The sequence below is a fragment of the Cherax quadricarinatus genome, chromosome 22 (assembly GCF_038502225.1).
Source record: "Cherax quadricarinatus isolate ZL_2023a chromosome 22, ASM3850222v1, whole genome shotgun sequence".
NCBI lineage: Eukaryota > Metazoa > Arthropoda > Malacostraca > Decapoda > Parastacidae > Cherax > Cherax quadricarinatus.
This window is the reverse complement of record NC_091313.1, coordinates 12,123,572-12,139,370: the sequence shown is the minus strand read 5'-3', so window position 1 is coordinate 12,139,370 and position 15,799 is coordinate 12,123,572.

Here is a 15,799-nt window from a genome sequence, read left to right as displayed (position 1 = left end):
ATGTCCTTGTCTACACCTGTTTCCCCACTAGAGGTCATGTCTCCCTCTGGGCCACGAACCTTCATTTCTGTATTCTTACAGTTATTGTCTACTAGGACAGCATCTGCCCCAGGGGTGTCATGATGTTTCTGTCCTCTAACACACAAGACTGACATTACAGAGTGTCAGCGTGCCTCGTTGTGCTCCGGGTTTTCTCGTGTTTTCACGGTCGCTCTTACGTGCTAGAACTTTAATTTGTGTCATCAATCCTATACGATACATCCCTCTAGCGCCTGGAACCAATCTTGGGCGGAAAACATTATATACTGAGTCAAAAAAGGAGAATTAGTGTGCACTACCTAGCAGAGTTTACTGCCAGAGGGGAATCATAGGCCTGTGTCCCGTGTGAAAAAAATAATAATAATTGAACTTTTCGTGTCAGAGGAAAGAAAGTCTCCCTGATAACATTGAGTATACATAGTGTATAGTGTATACTACAGTGGCTCCCTAGTATATTGATGATAAAGGCTAAAGTGTCATTTGAAAACAGGTGAATTTGTAAATGAAGTGATAAGCCTATAGAGGCAGGTGCCAGAAGTCGCCAGAAACTTACCACAGGTCAGCTGTTTTTAATAATCTTCCTGGCTTGCTAGTGTACTCGCATATAATCTAGTGATACCAGTGAATAGCAGAATACAGTGTTGTAGTAGCAACTAACCAGTATTATAATGGTACTTAGTGGAGTGGAGTGACTTTCATTAGTTTCTTTTTTCTTGAAATACCAGACGTATACTGTGAATTTCATATAACCTTTAGTTACCAGCGGTCATAATATACACAACGAGAAGCAATTATTACTACAGAAAAAGCGTCCTTCCTCCAAAATTTCCACCAGTCAACTATAGTGATAATATAGCATTTATTGTGGTGGAGACGGAAAAAGAATAGAAAAGCTAGATACAGCGATTGATAAACAAGGGTGGAGGTCGACCGTTCGTCATTGTAGGAGCTGCCAGCAGTCACCGGTTTCTTCAACACGCAAGTTATACTTTTGTATCAGTCAAATCACATATTACTCGGGTGGATAATTTCCAGTAGATCCTTTATGTGTTAGCCCAAATCACCGACCAGTATGTTTTAAATAAGCGACCCACTGATCAGATCAGATCGACTGGTCCGAACCCTTGACTGGTCCGAACCCTTGACTGGTCCGAACCCTTGACTGGTCCGAACCCTTGACTGGTTTCAAACGGTTTCGTTGGACAATAAAGCAGACTGTAAACGGATGGGGTTGTAGGCGCCCTTATAAACACAAACATTAAATATATATCAGGAACGTGCACGGTAAGCTGTCCAATATACAAAAACAGTTAGAAACAGAAATACAAATAGCTAGAGCTTCATTTAAGGAGGTTATTAATAGAATATTCAAGAGGTTGCTAGTAGAATTGCAGTAAATCAACCATTCAAATCATTATGAAGCTGTGTGTAGTCTGTGGTCAGTCAAACAAAAGGGCTTCCACATGGGTAAATTGTCATTTTTGTGGAAATTGGTGTCACGCCCCTTGTGCAGATATCCAAGATCTAGCTACAAGCAGTGTTAAAACAGGGAAATGTTTTTGGGTATGCCCAAATGAGATAAATCTGTGGACTAAAATCACAAGGGTATTAAAAGAGGACAACATCAAAGCTGCTTTCATAGAAAACCTGGAAGCTTTCTACAACAGATGGGAACATAAAAAGTCTGGGCTGAATGGTACTGCCCTTGATACTGGCCATGTAGTCAGAAACTGTAAGGCTGGAGATGAAGTCCTGGTAGTCAGTAAATGTGGGGCTGATAGTGCTGTCCTGGGAGACAGTAATGGTGAAGCTGGAGGTGCTGTCCTGGGAGACAGTAATGGTGAAGCTGGAGGTGCTGTCCTGGGAGACAGTAATGGTGAAGCTGGAGATGCTGTCCTGGGAGACAGTAATGGTGAAGCTGGAGATTTTGTCCAGGTAGTCGGGAATTATACGCAGGAAGGAATACATATAAATGACCTCATAGGGGACAGGAGCCATAGTAGGGAAACAAGTGTAGTCAAAGATAAGATAAAACCAATATTGCAAACTAGAAATACCGCAGGAAATAGCAAACAAGAGGACTCCACTAGCAATAGTGAGGATATATTACCAAAAACAACTGGTGGGAGCTCCATTGTTGGTGCTAGGGAGGATAGAAGTAAGACAGGGAAACATGCACCAACAGGGAATACAGTCACAGAAACCCAAGGCAAATGGAAACCAAGCCTGTGCACATACTATGCACTTGGTATCTGCTGGCATGGGAAATCTGGAAAAACAGATGGGACGTGCAACTATGACCACCCTAGAAAATGCCATGCCCATATGACAACAGGAAAATGCAAACTCCCTTCCTGTAAGCTTTTTCACCCTGAACTCTGTACCTCTTCAGTACAGGAAAGACTGTGCTATAACTTAAATTGCCAGGCATACCATCTAAAGGGGGCAAAAAGATACAAAACATCCAGGCCATGGAAAAACCTGGGTAGCCACAGCCACTCAAGAGGGAGAGGTTTTTTAGTGCCAGGAAGGAAAAAAAACTGGCAGGAAATGGCAGAAATCGTACACCAAATCCAGTCATTCCTGGAGTGGAACCACAGTCGATGGCCTCCACTCCAAACCAACAGATACAGATACTAATGCCGGAAAAAAAATCCCCCCCAGTATCAACAATACCACCAGTCCGATAACATTCTTCTTTGCAAATATACAGGGTCTAAAGCCAGCAACAAGCAACAAAATACCTTTCATCCGTGGACTGCTTGCAGAGGCAAAGGCAATGTTCGCGGCTTTCACTGAGACCCACATAAAGGATCACTTGGACAACGAAATATGGATCCCAGGTTACAACCTATACAGATGTGACAGAGTGAACAGGCAAAAGGGGGGGGGATTGGCCTGTACATTGTAGAGTCACTTGTTTGCACAGAACTGCTTAATGCCTCAAATGATGTAGTGGAAGTTTTAGCAGTAAAGGTCGAGAACCAAAACCTAGTCATTGTGGTAGTCTACAAGCCTCCGGATGCAACATCCCAGCAATTCCAGGAACAGCTGTTAAAAATTGACCACTGTCTGGAAAATCTTCCAGCTCCTGCACCCAACATCTTGCTCCTGGGGGATTTCAACTTAAGGCACCTAAAATGGAGGAATATAGCAAATAATATTGTTGCAGTAATAACACCAGGAGGCAGCTCTGATGAACACTCACACTCACACACGAGCTTTTAAGTCCCGGACACTTATTGTGCCCAGTCTTTTGCTGTTGCAGGGAGTGATTTCTGAGTGTAGATTTGGGACCAGTTCCTCTAGGATTTTTCCAGGTGTAGATTATGATGAAGCTCATTCGCCTGCACTCCAGTGAATATAGGTCAAGTGACTCCAAACATTTCCAGTAATTATGGTGCTCGACTGAACTTATATATGAACATAAGAACATAAGAAAGAAGGAACACTGCAGCAGGCCTACTGGCCCATGCGAGGCAGGTCCAAATCTCCTACCGGCTTAAGCCAATGCCCCAACCTAGTTAGATCAGGTCGCATTCACTTAAGGAAGGAACACGGCAACTGACCTAGTAGCACAAGCTAATCAGGTCCAACTCACACCCAGCCGCTCTCACCCATGTATTTATCTAACCTATTTTTAAAACTACACAACGTTTTAGCCTCTATAACTGTTCTCGGGAGTTTGTTCCACTCATCCACAACTCTATTACCAAACCAGTGCTTTCCTATATCCTTCCTGAATCTGATTTTTTCCAACTTAAAACCATTGCTGCGAGTCCTGTCTTGGCTGGAAATTTTCAGCACGCTATTTACATCCCCTTTATTTATTCCTGTCTTCCATTTATACACCTCGACCATATCCCCCCTAATTCTACGCCTTTCTAGAGAGTGCAGATTCAGGACCCTCAGTCTATCCTCATAGGAAAGGTTTCTGATACATGGGATCATCTTTGTCATCCTCCTCTGTACGTTTTCCAGAGCATTTATATCCATTCTGAAATACGGTGACCAGAACTGAGCAGCATAGTCTAAATGAGGCCTAACCAAGGATATATAGAGTTGAAGAACAACCTGAGGACTCCTTTATTAAAGGACAAAATTGCAACTAATGTGACATTTTATTATATAAGAACATAAGAAAGGAGGAACACTGCAGGAGGCCTGCTGGCCCATACTAGGCAGGTCCTTTACAATTCATCCCACTAACAAAACATTTGCCCAATTCAATTTTCAATGCCACCCAAGAAATAAGCTCTGATGTGCAAGTCCCACTCAAATCCAACCCCTCCCACTCATGTACTTATCCAACCTAAATTTGAAACTACCCAAAGTCCCAGCCTCAATAACCCAACTAGGTAGACTGTTCCACTCATCAACTACCCTATTTTCAAACCAATACTTTCCTATGTCCTTTCTAAATCTAAACGTATCCAATTTAAATCCATTACTGCGGGTTCTCTCATGGAGAGATATCCTCAAGACCTTGTTAATATCCCCTTTATTAATACCTATCTTCCACTTATACACTTCGATCAGGTCTCCCCTCATTCTTCGTCTAACAAGTGAATGTAACTTAAGAGTCTTCAATCTTTCTTCATAAGGAAGATTTCTAATGCTATGTATTAATTTAGTCATCCTACGCTGAATGTTTTCTAACGAATTTATGTCCATTCTGTAATATGGAGACCAGAATTGAGCTGCATAATCTAGGTGAGGCCTTACTAATGATGTATAAACCTGCAGTATGACCTCTGGACTTCTGTTGCTTACACTTCTTGATATAAATCCCAGTAATCTATTTGCCTTATTACATACGCTTAGGCATTGCTGTCTTGGTTTAAGGTTGCTGCTCACCATAACCCCCAAGTCCTTTTCGCAATCTGTATGGCTAAGTTCTACATCATTTAACTTATAAGTACTAGGGTTATGGGCACACCCAAGCTTCAGAACCTTGCATTTATCTACATTGAACTGCATCTGCCACTTTTCTGACCAAGAATACCTGGAGTTTACCTGGAGAGAGTCCCGGGGGTCAACGCCCCCGCGGCCCGGTCTGTGACCAGGCCTCCTGGTGGATCAGAGCCTGATCAACCAGGCTGTTGCTGCTGGCTGCACGCAAACCAACGTACGAGCCACAGCCCGGCTGGTCAGGAACCGACCATAGGTGCTTGTCCAGTGCCAGCTTGAAGACTGCCAGGGGTCTGTTGGTAATCCCCCTTATGTATGCTGGGAGGCAGTTGAACAGTCTAGGGCCCCTGACACTTATTGTATGGTCTCTTAACGTGCTAGTGACACCCCTGCTTTTCATTGGGGGGATGTTGCATCGTCTGCCAAGTCTTTTGCTTTCGTAGTGAGTGATTTTCGTGTGCAAGTTCGGTACTAGTCCCTCTAGGATATTCCAGGTGTACATAATCATGTATCTCTCCCGCCTGCGTTCCAGGGAATACAGGTTCAGGAACCTCAAGCGCTCCCAGTAATTGAGGTGTTTTATCTCCGTTATGCGTGCCATGAAGGTTCTCTGTACATTTTCTAGGTCAGCAATTTCACCTGCCTTGAAAGGTGCTGTTAGTGTGCAGCAATATTCCAGCCTAGATAGAACAAGTGACCTGAAGAGTGTCATCATGGGCTTGGCCTCCCTAGTTTTGAAGGTTCTCATTATCCATCCTGTCATTTTTCTAGCAGATGCGATTGATAAAATGTTATGGTCCTTGAAGGTGTGATCCTCCGACATGATCACTCCCAGGTCCTTGACGTTGGTGTTTCGCTCTATTTTGTGGCCAGAATTTGTTTTGTACTCTGATGAAGATTTAATTTCCTCGTGTTTACCATATCTGAGTAATTGAAATTTCTCATCGTTGAACTTCATATTGCTTTCTGCACCCCACTGAAAGATTCGGTTGATGTCCGCCTGGAGTCTTGCAGTGTCTGCAATGGAAGACACTGTCATGCAGATTCGGGTGTCATCTGCTAAGGAAGACACGGTGCTGTGGCTGACATCCTTGTCTATGTCGGATATGAGGATGAGGAACAAGATGGGAGCGAGTATTGTGCCTTGTGGAACAGAGCTTTTCACCGTAGCTGCCTCGGACTTTACTCTGTTGACGACTACTCTCTGTGTTCTGTTAGTGAGGAAATTATAGATCCATCGACCGACTTTTCCTGTTATTCCTTTAGCACGCATTTTGTGCGCTATTACGCCATGGTCACACTTGTCGAAGGCTTTTGCAAAGTCTGTATATATTACATCTGCATTCTTTTTATCTTCTAGTGCATTTAGAACCTTGTCGTAGTGATCCAATAGTTGAGACAGACAGGAGCGACCTGTTCTAAACCCATGTTGCCCTGGGTTGTGTAACTGATGGGTTTCTAGATGGGTGGTGATCTTGCTTCTTAGGACCCTTTCAAAGATTTTTATGATATGGGATGTTAGTGCTATCGGTCTGTAGTTCTTTGCTGTTGCTTTACTGCCCCCTTTGTGGAGTGGGGCTATGTCTGTTGTTTTTAGTAACTGTGGGACGACCCCCGTGTCCATGCTCCCTCTCCATAGGATGGAAAAGGCTCGTGATAGGGGCTTCTTGCAGTTCTTGATGAACACGGAGTTCCATGAGTCTGGCCCTGGGGCAGAGTGCATGGGCATGTCATTTATCGCCTGTTCGAAGTCATTTGGCGTCAGGATAACATCGGATAGGCTTGTGTTAACCAAATTTTGTGGCTCTCTCATAAAAAATTCATTTTGATCTTCGACTCTCAGTCTGGTTAGCGGCTTGCTAAAAACTGAGTCATATTGGGACTTGAGTAGCTCACTCATTTCCTTGCTGTCATCTGTGTAGGACCCATCTTGTTTAAGTAGGGGCCCATTCTGGATGCTGTTCTCGACTTTGATTTGGCATAGGAGAAGAAATACTTTGGGTTTCTTTCGATTTCATTTATGGCTTTTAGTTCTTCCCGCGATTCCTGACTCCTATAAGATTCCTTTAGCTTGAGTTCGAGTTTGTTTAAATCCTCCTGAAGTTCCATAACATCTACGTTTGAATCAATTATCCTACCTATCTTTGTGTCATCGGCGAATTTGCTCATATCACTAGTAATTCCCTCATGAAGATCATTGATATATATTATAAAGAACAACGGGCCCAAGACTGATCCCTGTGGAACGCCACTTGTTACAGATCCCCACTCGGATTTAACCCCATTTATGGACACTCTCTGCTTCCTGTCAGTGAGCCATGACTTGATCCACGAGAGCACTTTTCCCCCAATGCCATGAGCTGCCACTTTCTTTAACAGTCTATGGTGCGGAACTCTATCAAAAGCCTTACTAAAATCTAAGTAAATAATATCAAATTCTTTATCGTGGTCAACAGCCTCAAAAGCTTTACTGAAGAAAGTTAATAAATTAGTTAGACAAGACCGGCCTCTTGTGAATCCATGCTGAGTATCATTAATCAAGCTATGCTTATCGAGATGGCTTCTTATAATCTCAGCTATAATTGACTCTAGTAATTTGCCTACAATTGAGGTCAGGCTTATTGGGCGGTAATTTGACGGTAACGACTTGTCCCCTGTTTTAAAAATAGTAATTACATTAGCAATCTTCCACATATCAGACACTACACCTGTTTGAAGAGATAATTAAAAATATTAGTTAATGGTTCACAGAGTTCCATTTTGCATTCCTTAAGAACCCTTGAAAAAACCTCATCAGGACCCGGCGACTTATTTTGCTTCAGTCTGACTATCTGCTTCACAACCATTTCACTAGTGACTGTGATGTTACATCATTTATCTTCTTGTAGCCCACTATAAAAATTAATTACTGGAATATTGTTAGTGTCTTCCTGTGTAAAAACTGAGAGAAAATAATTATTAAAAATCGAGCACATTTCATTCTCTTTGTCAGTAAGGTGCCCATAGTTATTTTTAAGGGGACCTATCTTATCTCTAACTTTTGTTCTATAGACCTGGAAAAAACTTTTTGGGTTAGTTTTAGAATCCCTAGCAACTTTAATTTCATAGTCCCTTTTAGCTTTTCTTATCCACTTTTTAATGTCCCTCTTAATGTCAATACACTGAATATAGCAAATATAGCAAATAATATTGTTGCAGTAATAACACCAGGAGGCAGCTCTGATGAAAACTCACGCTCACACGAGCTTTTAAATCTCTGCACAAAATTCAATTTAAACCAGCAAATAATAGAGCCTACTAGACTGGAGAATACACTAGACCTCATATTCACTAACAATGATGATCTGATAAGAAATGTCACCATATCAAAAACAATATACTCAGATCACAACATAATTGAGGTTCAGACATGTATGCGAGGAGCCCCAGACCGACAAAATGAGACTAGTCACGAGGGAGCATTCACCAAATTCAACTTCAATAACAAAAACATAAAGTGGGACCAAGTAAACCAAGTCCTAACCGATATAAGCTGGGAAGATATACTAAGCAACACAGACCCAAACTTATGCCTAGAACAGATTAACTCGGTGGCACTCGATGTATGCACAAGGCTTATTCCTCTAAGAAAAAGGAGGAGTAGATGTAAAATAGAAAGAGACAGGCGCTCCCTTTACAGGCGACGGAAAAGAATAACAGAGCGGCTAAAAGAGGTCAATATATCTGAAATGCGCAGGGAGACACTGGTCAGAGAAATAGGAAGCATCGAACTTAAGCTAAAAGAATCCTTTAGGAGTCAGGAATCGCGGGAAGAACTAAAAGCTATAAATGAAATCGAAAGAAACCCAAAGTATTTCTTCTCCTATGCCAAATCAAAATCGAGAACAACGCCCAGTATTGGGCCCCTACTTAAACAAGATGGGTCCTACACAGATGACAGCAAGGAAATGAGTGAGCTACTCAAGTCCCAATATGACTCAGTTTTTAGCAAGCCGCTAACCAGACTGAGAGTCGAAGATCAAAATGAATTTTTTATGAGAGAGCCACAAAATTTGATTAACACAAGCCTATCCGATGTTATCCTGACGCCAAATGACTTCGAACAGGCGATAAATGACATGCCCATGCACTCTGCCCCAGGGCCAGACTCATGGAACTCTGTGTTCATCAAGAACTGCAAGAAGCCCCTATCACGAGCCTTTTCCATCCTATGGAGAGGGAGCATGGACACGGGGGTCGTCCCTCAGTTACTAAAAACAACAGACATAGCCCCACTCCACAAAGCGGGCAGTAAAGCAACAGCAAAGAACTACAGACCAATAGCACTAACATCCCATATCATAAAAATCTTTGAAAGGGTCCTAAGAAGCAAGATCACCACCCATCTAGAAACCCATCAGTTACACAACCCAGGGCAACATGGGTTTAGAACAGGTCGCTCCTGTCTGTCTCAACTACTGGATCACTACGACAAGGTCCTAAATGCACTAGAAGACAAAAAGAATGCAGATGTAATATATACAGACTTTGCAAAAGCCTTCGACAAGTGTGACCATGGCGTAATAGCGCACAAAATGCGCGCTAAAGGAATAACAGGAAAAGTCGGTCGATGGATCTATAATTTCCTCACTAACAGAACACAGAGAGTAGTCGTCAACAGAGTAAAGTCCGAGGCAGCTACGGTGAAAAGCTCTGTTCCACAAGGCACAGTACTAGCTCCCATCTTGTTCCTCATCCTCATATCCGACATAGACAAGGATGTCAACCACAGCACCGTGTCTTCCTTTGCAGATGACACCCGAATCTGCATGACAGTGTCTTCCATTGCAGACACTGCAAGGCTCCAGGCGGACATCAACCAAATCTTTCAGTGGGCTGCAGAAAACAATATGAAGTTCAACGATGAGAAATTTCAATTACTCAGATATGGTAAACATGAGGAAATTAAATCTTCATCAGAGTACAAAACAAATTCTGGCCACGAAATAGAGCGAAACACCAACGTCAAAGACCTGGGAGTGATTATGTCGGAGGATCTCACCTTCAAGGACCATAACATTGTATCAATCGCATCTGCTAGAAAAATGACAGGATGGATAATGAGAACCTTCAAAACTAGGGAGGCCAAGCCCATGATGACACTCTTCAGGTCACTTGTTCTATCTAGGCTGGAATATTGCTGCACTCTAACAGCACCTTTCAAGGCAGGTGAAATTGCCGACCTAGAAAATGTACAGAGAACTTTCACGGCGCGCATAACGGAGATAAAACACCTCAATTACTGGGAGCGCTTGAGGTTTCTAAACCTGTATTCCCTGGAACGCAGGAGGGAGAGATACATGATTATATACACCTGGAAAATCCTAGAGGGACTAGTACCGAACTTGCACACGAAAATCACTCACTACGAAAGCAAAAGACTTGGCAGACGATGCACCATCCCCCCAATGAAAAGCAGGGGTGTCACTAGCACGTTAAGAGACCATACAATAAGTGTCAGGGGCCCGAGACTGTTCAACTGCCTCCCAGCACACATAAGGGGCATTACCAACAGACCCCTGGCAGTCTTCAAGCTGGCACTGGACAAGCACCTAAAGTCAGTTCCTGATCAGCCGGGCTGTGGCTCGTACGTTGGTTTGCGTGCAGCCAGCAGCAACAGCCTGGTTGATCAGGCTCTGATCCACCAGGAGGCCTGGTCTCAGACCGGGCCGCGGGGGCGTTGACCCCCGGAACTCTCTCCAGGTAAACTCCAGGTAAACTGATTCATAAGATGACCCTCGCCTCTTTTGATACGCCTATAAATTCCTTTCTTATGCCCTAGTAGATACCTCAGCCTATTATTCATCCATTTTGGGTCATTTCTATTTGATCTAATTTCTTTATATGGGATAAACGTTCTTTGAGCAGCATGTATAGTGTTCAGAAAACTGTCATATTGATAGCTCACTTCGTTACCCCAGTCAACAGATGATAAGTGTTCTCTAAGCCCATCGTAATCTGCTAAGCGAAAATCTGGGACTGTTACTGAGTTATCGCTACAATCATACTTCCATTCAATGCTAAATGTAATTGATTTGTGGCCGCTAGCACCCAGTTCCTCTGAAATTTCTGAATTATTAACAAGGGATTCATTGTTTGCCATAACTAAGTCAAGCAGGTTATTTCCCCTTGTAGGTTCTGTCACAAACTGCTTCAAAAAACAATCCTGAACTACTTCTAAGAAGTCGTATGATTCTAAATTCCCAGTCAAGAAATTCCAATCAATATGACTAAAGTTAAAGTCTCCTAGAATTACTACGTTATCGTGCCTTGTGGCCTTAACAATTTCCTCCCATAGTAGTCTCCCTTTTCAAATTCAAATTCAAATTCAAATTCAAAGTTTATTCTCTATTAGGATTACAATGCTGACTTTACAGAAATTTGGTTATTGTGTGGTTTACATGTAGTAAAATTGTGATTACAGAGTGTACCACTAGAACGCTTAGCATGGCTAGGCATTTCAGGCAGACTTAGTTTTATTCTTAATTGTAAAATATTACAAATTATGAGGTAAGTTGATATTATGGCTAAGTGACTAAATACTAGTTTGTGAGTTTAGCAATGTGAATGCTTTTGTTTTGGCACAGTACATAGTTTCAGTATTGGAGTATCACAGGATTCATTATTTTAAGATTGAGATTAATATTTCTGTTTATGGTCAAATGAGTGAGTGAGTGTAAGTGTGAACCACCAGGTGGTATTCGTGTAGTTAGTTGACGGGGTGTATCAGGGAGATAAGATGTTTTCTAATGGTAGTTTTGAAGGTGATGAATGTGTCTGCAGTTCTAGAGTTCTCAGGTAGGGTATTCGAGATTTTAGGGCCTTTGACATACATTGAATTTTTGTAAAGGTTTAGTCGGACACGGGGAATGTCGTAGAGATGTTTGTGTCTGGTGTTATGCCTGTGGGTTCTGTCACAACTATCAAGAAAGCGTTTTAGGTCAAGGTTGACGTACTGATACCTATTAGTAATGTAAGATTTGAAATAAGCAAGCGCATGGCCTCTTATACCGTAATGATCAAGTTTGTGGAGTAGGATGTCGTGGTCTACTATGTCAAAAGCTTTTCTTAGGTCAATAAAAATTCCTAGTGGATATTCCTTATTTTCCAATGCTGTGTAAAGCAGATCTAGCAGTTTTATGATTGCATCATTAGTGCTTTTATTTTTCCTGAATCCAAATTGGCAGGGGTTGAGTATGTTTTGAGCCGTTATAAATGAATACAGTCTCCTGTGCACGAGTTTCTCAAAGATTTTGGATAGCAATGGTAAGTTAGATATTGGCCTATAGTTGTTTAAGTCTGTAGGGTCACCACCTTTATGTATTGGTGTAACCCTTGCCATCTTGAGTAGTTTCGGGAAGGTGCTAGTCTCTAGTGACTTGTTAAAAAGTAATGAAATAGCATGCGAAAGGACATGGGCCGCTCGCTTGTACAGTAATAGTGGGACATGAGACAGATTCCCTGAGTTATTTTTAAGTGACTTTATAATCTCAGTGACTTCCGTGGGCTCTGTTGGTGCAAGATAGAAGGAATTAGGGAAATTCCCATCTAGGTAGTCCCCAGCATGGGCATTGGTATGTGGGATTTTACTGGCGAGATTAGATCCTATGGTTGAGAAGAAGTCGTTTATCTTGTTAGCTGTGTCAGTGGGATGTAGTGGTGTTTCATTAGGTTTAGTTAGGACAATATTCTTAGTTTTTCTCAGTTTGTGGGTCCCTAGAATCTGAGAGAGTGTTTTCCAGGTCTTTTTTATATCTCCTCTAGTGTCTGTGAATCTGCTGGAGTAGTATAGTTGTTTGGCTTTCTTTATTACTTTGGTGAGAGCTGATGAATAGTGTTTAAGAATATCTTTGTGTATTAAGCGCTGTCTATATTGCTTTTCATATTGGTGTTTCTTCTCAATGGATTTCAGAATGGTGCTGGTTAGCCATGGGCAACCAAGCCGTTTGTTTGTGATCTGTTTTGTTTTTATAGGACAATGTTTGTTGTATAGTCTAAGTAATTTGTTAAGAAAAATGTCTGTCCAGTCATCAATACCATTGGCCTTGGAGAATTCTGTAGGCCAATCAACAGTCTCTAGGTCAGCTGTGAACTTCCTTACTGAGGCCTCATCATGGAGTCTAAATGAGACTTTGTTGTATTCAAGTGGTGGTTTATTAATGTTTGTCAGGAGGAAGGTAGGGTAGTGGTCTGTAGTGCTATCTGTGATTATCCCTGATTTAAGGGGGGCTAGTATATTGGTCCATATGTGGTCTATTATGGTTGCACTTGTCTCAGTGAGCCTGGTTGGTTTAGTTATTGTTGGTATGAGAAGTGTGTTGTTTATATTGTTGATGAAATCAGTTACAGGCTGATCATCTAGTAAGCCAAGGTTGATGTTGAAGTCTCCAGCTAAGAGAAGGTGGTGCTTATTCATTTGTCTGTTTGTTATTAGTGACTTTAATTTCTCACTGAAATTTGGGATGTTTGTGTGAGGTATCCGGTAAATGGCACCGATTGTTATAGGCGTCTTAAGGTTTTTTACAGTAAAATTAGCAAAAATGTATTCCCCATATTCATCACTAAAGCAAGTGGTGCTAAGACAAGATAATTGGTTAGAGTAATAGATTGCAATACCACCCCCAACTTGGTTTGGTCTGCAGTTGTGAATTGCTGTGTATCCTGGTAGAGGGTAGATATCTATTGTGCCCTGCTTAAGCCAGGTCTCAGTAAGAATAATGCAGGAGAAGGGTGTCTTTAGTGATTCAAGGAGTGCTAGGAGGTCATCATAGTGTTTGCTTAAGGACCTGATGTTGTAGTTAAGTACTGATAGACTTTTAGCATTGTTTAGGATAGTGGTGGCTTGTGATGCTGTGTAATAAAGGCAGTTACTTTCCAATAGGTTTTGATTGGGTGTCAGATTATGGAGGTTTAGATCAGGGTCAACGTGATCAATCATCTTCTAGGTTTAAATTATGGTTATTTATATCCTGAGTTGTGTGTTGAGTTCTAGTACTGATATCTGTAGTGGTAGGAAGTTTGGACAAGTATATAGCTAGAGTATTTTGGTCATGTAGGGTATAGTCACTACTACACTAGTAATATAAAAATACAAATTAAAAATAGAACAAGACTCTCACTTGTAATTGCACTAAGGTCTAATAATGACTTTTGTGGAGTCTATGTTTTGAGCTAGAATGAGCTATAGTACAATAGGTTTAATCTAATAATATAAAAATACAAATTAAAAATAGCACTAGTCTCTCACTAGTAATTGCACTATGGTCTAATATAGTGAATTTGGTATTGACTACGTATTGAGTTAGAATGAGCTATGGTACAACTGAATTTAATCTAAGTTTGGGGGACGGTATATCACTCCTAAAATCAGTTTTTCATGCCCCTCTGAAAATTCTATCCAAACAGACTCTGTATGTGTTACTTCAGACTTACTTCAGACATACAATGCCACCCCACCCCCCTTCCCGATACTTCTATCTACTTGGAACAATTTAAAACCCTGAATATGACATTCCGCAGGCATGTCCCGACTTTTTTAATTAAACCACGTCTCAGTTAAGGCAAATACATCAATGTTACCTGCACTAGCAACTAATCTCAACTCGTCCATCTTATTCCTAGCACTACGGCAATTAGCATAATAAACATTGAAAGACTCTCCTTTCTCTTTACCCTTCCTGCTCATTTCTGTTTTTCTACTAAACCTATTACTGTCCTTATCACCCAAAGTCCCTAGCTTTTCAATATCTACCTCGTTCTGCTTATTACTAGTTCCCCTAGAACTCGTAATATTACTACACTGGGACTTCACTGTTTTCCTGCCAAAACCCATACCACTAACTATTCCTAGTTTAAAGTCCTAACTGCTCCCTCCACTGCAGTTGCCAGTGCTACCACCCCAGACCTAGATAAGTGAACTCCATCCCTGGCATACATGTCATTTCTGCCATAGAAGAGGTCCCAGTTGTCAATGAATGTTACCGCATTTTCCTTACAGTATTTGTCCAGCCAGCAATTGACACCAATTGCCCTGGACAACCATTCATTTCCAGCTCTTCTCCTTGGCAAAACACCACATATGACAGGGTTCCCACCCTTACTTCTAATTATTTCTATTGCTGACCTATACCTGTTAATCAGGTCTTCATTCCTACGTCTGCCAACATCGGTGCCTCCAGCACTGAGACAGATAATAGGATTGCTCCCATTACCTCTCATGATGTCATCCAGACGGCTAACAATATCCTCCATCCCAGCCCCAGGAAAGCAAACTCTCTGTCTCCTACTCCTGTCCTTCAAGCAGAACGCCCTATCCATATACCTAACTTGCCTATCCCCAACAACAACAATATTCTTACCTTCCTTGGTGTCGTTCATCGTGATGTTCCCAGTAGTCGACTCACATTCGTCGGGTAGCACTGAGAATGTATTAGATGTTTCCACAACAGTTTCCACGGCAGTCTCTTTCTTCTTCATCGTTTCTACCTTTCCATTCGTCTTCTTGATCGTCAACTTCGTTCCCTGCTGTCCAGCCACTGACCAGTTTCCCTTCTTGACCTGAGGACTCAAAACAGGAGGACTACTACGAATCTTCTTGTTTTCCTCGGTCAGTCGCCGAATCTCCATCTTCGCCATCCTTAATTCTTCCTTAAGCTGTTGATAAAGTTGCTCGATGGAGGGCATCTTGCTTCAATTCGTAGAGAGCGCGCAAACAGGTCTTCACAGAGCTAAGTACACGTCACCACTGACGTTTCGCTCTCCAGGAGCTTTGTCAAGCCATTACAAACAGTACATGGACACTTCTATTCCA